Source organism: Corylus avellana, chromosome 9, assembly GCF_965113065.1.
Source record: "Corylus avellana chromosome 9, dhCorAvel1.hap1.2, whole genome shotgun sequence".
NCBI classification, from domain to species: Eukaryota; Viridiplantae; Streptophyta; class Magnoliopsida; order Fagales; family Betulaceae; genus Corylus; species Corylus avellana.
Window position 1 is genome coordinate 7,102,945 of NC_142498.1, and position 4,786 is coordinate 7,107,730.

The following is a 4,786-nucleotide window of genomic DNA, read 5'->3' on the forward strand; positions in this document are numbered from 1 at the left end:
TAAGACAAATACATCTTCATGTGCGCCCTAGCAAAGCTCATAGACCTAGTGCAGTGAGGTGTGTTGGTTTTTGCTTGCAATGCCTTCATGTAGGCAGCATACTCCTACACAAATACCATTCTTAATATGTCAGCCCTATCGCAATTACAATTAATGAAACTACATTCGTAACCTACATGATTCTTCGGGTCGCACCATTTATCCAACAACACATTCAAGTCGTATGCGTTGTATTTCCAAACGGCATCTTGACCCATTCTCGCCTTCACGATGTCAGGAGTATCACCCGACTGAATTTTTATCACTTCTTTCATTGAGTGTCTTCAACTCTTCAACTTCACGCCCATATCTTAGAACGCGTCATTTTTAATCGCATCGAGATTGTACTCAAAGGGGATGTAAAAGTCCACCTGCACAAGTTAAAAAAGTAAGACATAATTTAACATAATTTCCTTCTTACAGGGCGGTACTTGAGTCTAGTTGTCCCACAATCTAACATAATTTTCGCTTCTTATGATATTGTCAGTCGTCCTCCGAAATTTCATCCTGCTAAATCCTACGAGCTGCCACGCTCTATTGTACTCGCACACAACCTTTTGCCTGGTAGGGAGATCCCACGTCTTGTTCGATGGTTTAATGGTCACGGCTTGAATATGGGTGCGCTTGTCTCGATCGATGCCTAACACATTAATAATTACTGATATTAATTATTTGCATTTCAATAGTAAATATATAACTTATATATGTATTCAATATTGGTATTTGAAGCATATATACTCACTTATTGTCTAGAGCTAACGACTGCCCAACACATCTGGAGCAGGGTCATCGGGCTGCGAGTCATGCGTGGCACCTATCCCATTATTCACATCCGTCGGTCCCTGTGTCTTGCTGTCTTCCAGTTGTGATGACTCACTGTAGTTCAAACATGTGTTCTCATTGGCGGGGGGGGGGGGGGGGGGGGAGGGGCGAATAACCGCTCTACATGGCCATGTGAACATATCCCTAACTCGTTCATCGTAGGCGGCGGACTAGGCATATGAAACTCTTGCTCTGTGTCGTATGGAGACGGTTGAGACTGATACCCCATCTAGGACCCTTCCACATGCTCTGAAAGTACTGGTCTATACCCGTGGTCGTCTACCTGTGGGGACCTTTGTCGTTTACTATTCCTCCTGATACTCATATCAACCTGTGAAACACATCACGCACCCAATTAATTATGTATACAATAGCTAAAATATGCATCACAATTACCAATCAATGTAGAAGGAAATAACAGAAAACAATCAAGTCTATGATTATATTGGATCTAAGTTTGGTCGGACGTAGTCAATGTCATCCTGCAGATCCTCTTCATTATTGCTGGTCAATAGAAGCGGCTTACACTCGTGGTAGTTGTCACATACATCATCAGGGCCTTCACCCTGACCAATTTCGTATATGTTTCTAGGCTTAGTCCTTACAATACAAGCCCAATCAGGGTCCCTTTCATCTTCGACGTAAAATATTTGGTCAACTTGTGACGTTAACACATACGGTTCATCAGTAATTTGCTGGCCCCGGTGGAGAAGGTTTTTGAAGCTGACAATCATCATGTTATACTCGTCTACCTTGTACCCCCTGTCCCTCGTGTTGTCCGCTCAATCACACTTGAACAGAATATACTTGGTCCTGTTGAAGTACTTCATCTCAATTACTTCCGTTAACTTCCCATAGTACGTTTCGCCATCAACAGTCGACACGCACACGCAGTGGCGGACGCAGGAAATTCATCTATTGGAGGCATGATTTTTTTTAATGAATACAAAAAATAAAGTTGAACAAAAATATAACAAACCGAATAAGTGAATAATTCAACAAAATTTCTAATTATGTTCTAAAACATATAAATAGAGCTTACAATTTGTTTTGTCAAGACTAGCGCTAATATAATTGTCCTCGACGAGTCTTCATACCTTGGAATCGCTGCATGATCTCTTCATTACTGATGGTCTTGAATATGTCTTTCTCAATGTATGTAATCAAACAATCATTCATCCATTGATCTCTCATTTGGTTACATAAACGATTTTTAACAATATTCATTACTGAAAATGCTCTCTCAATAGTTGCTGTCGCAACTAACAGAATCAATGACAATGTCACCAATAAATAAACCAAGGGATATATGACATCCTTTTTCGTCTCTACCAATTTTTCTGCAAGTTGTCCAATCCCTTTGAGTGTTGCAAATTCATCACTGGAACGCTTGTCAAAGATATATGTTTCAAGTTGGTTGTCTAAAGTGATAAGTTGAACTGTTGAAAAATCATTCGAATATAATTGAGCAAGACGAAGCAAATTCTCTTTGTTAAAAGACACAAACAAGTCATCTGGACTCAAGCATAAAACACAAAGTAATAATTCAGAACTTGCCTCATTAAAGCGACTATTAAGTTCTTGAAGTTGCATATCTATAACAGTATAATAAAGCTCTACATGGTAATGATGTAAATGTTTCATGCCTTGAGCTTTTTGTCGTGATCGAGGTTGGTAAAGCTCATCCATATTGGGGACAACTATATTGTTTTTGACACAAAACTTAGTAACTTCTTCAAATAAGGAATTCCACCCATCTTCTCTCATAGCCTGTAAGCGCAACTTTGAAATTTTAACTAACTTCATTGCATTCAGAATATCTTGATCTTTTCGCTATAGTGCTCGAGATAACTCATTTGTAATCCCCAAAACATTTTTCATCAAATGTAAATTGAAAGCAAAATCAAACGTCTGGAGTGATTGATTTAGTATATTTGCTTCTGCTCTCTGTTCAGAATTTAAACCATGTTCAACAATGTCTTCAACCGTATCGATAACAGAAGAAAACATGGCAATAAGACTAACAATTGCACCATAATAAGAACTCCAACGCGTATCACCATATCTCTTTAGGTTCATTTCTTGATTCAAGCCACGACCAATTGACATTTCATTATTTTGTAGTGCTTCTATTACTTTAGTAGTTCGTTTTTCATAAAGTATATCACGACGTTTGCATGATGCTCCAACAACATTAAAAATACGATTGGCCAAACTAAAAAAAGTTGCAATTTGAATGTGATTTTTGGCAACAACAACTAAAGTGAGTTGAAGCTGATGTGCAAAGCAATTAACATAATAGGCAGACGAATTGTCATTCAAAATAAGAGTTTTAAGTCCATTCAACTCACCTCGCATATTGCTAGCTCCATCGTATCCTTGTCCTCGCAATCTGCTAATACTTAAATTATGCCTGCTAAGCACTGAATCAATTATCTTCTTCAATTCTACAGCTGTGGTGTTGCGAACATGTGTAATGACTAAAGAACGTTCAATCACATGGCCCCGCTTATCTACATAACGCAACACAATTGCCAATTGTTCTTTAGCAGATATATCATGAGATTCATCAACTAGGATAGCAAATGGCGAGTCTCCAAGATCTTTAAGAATAGCATCTAGAGTTTCACTTGCTGCTGCATTTGCTATATCTCTTTGAATATGCGGTGCAATCATTTGATGATTTTCAAGAGCATTATCTAAGACTACCTTATCAATTTCTTCATTGTGTTTAGCAAGAAACCGCAACAATTCAAGAAAATTTCCTTGATTACTTGAACCTTTAGATTCATCGTGGCCACAAAATGCTAATCCTTGTTGTTGTAAAGCGAACACAATCAACTGATGCATTCAAACGAGTCCTATATAGAATTTTCTACTGATCCGATTGCTTGTCAAAAACTGTTATGATGCTTTGTTTATGGTTTAACAAAACTTCACATCTTTGTTGAGCTTGATTATGTGCACTATTGTGAGCCCCCACATGACATTCGAGCCTCTCTTTCTTTTTCCAATTACTAAACTCTTCAATAACAAACGAATCTCCCCCTCCTTGATTTCCAAAGTCCGGTTTGAATAGATAACAGTATAAGCAATATGCACCATCTTTTTCTATACTGTACTCCAACCATTTATGTTCTTTGAACCATGCTGGATTAAAACGACCCATTGTATTTCCAATTTTGTTTTTTGGAAAATCATGGTCAAAGGGTCGACAAGCTCCTATTTGTAGATATGCTCTTCGGATTTGGTCTCTATCACTAGGATGATAATCGCACATTTTTTTCCTGAAGTAAGGATCTCCGGGTAAATTTGCTAAATCTACTTCAACACGAGGTCGTTTAGAATTTGATTAGAGGTCAATAGCATCGTTGTTTTTCTCCATAATCTTAGACAACTACAATTATATATTTATACAATTAAAATATGAAATAAAAACTATATAAATTCATAAATAATTAAATATAAAAACAATTAGCAAGAATAGGTTGAATGGCAATATAAATATTAAGACAATTCATTTAAAAGAACAATCTAAATCTAAATCAAAAAATTTAATTACATATTTACATACCTCAAATTTTCGTTGAAGTTATTATCAAGAATAGGTTGAAATGTTGAATCCCGAATAAAACATAAATATTAAAACAATTAATTTAAAATAACAATTTAAATCTAAATCTAAAAAATTAATTACATATTTACATAATTACGTACCTAAAGAAAGTTGAGGCTGATAGAATCTTAGAAACAACTTAAACAAACACAAGTTTTGCCCCATGCCCACTGCCTAGTCGCCCTTCCAAACTTGTCTCTTTGGAAAAACAAAAATTTGAACATTTTGGAAATTGGTGTTTGGCAAATTCCGAAAGGAGACATCAAGCAGTGCTGGACCTTTAAGGAGACTGGAGAGTTATACGGGTAG

At 36.8% G+C, this 4,786-nt stretch overlaps 1 pseudogene; it reads right to left on the reverse strand.

The window, feature by feature from the left end:
- Positions 1-350: 350 nt before the first annotated feature.
- LOC132190854 (uncharacterized) lies at positions 351-2,940 on the reverse strand (annotated as a pseudogene).
- Between the last annotated feature and the right edge of the window lie 1,846 nt (positions 2,941-4,786).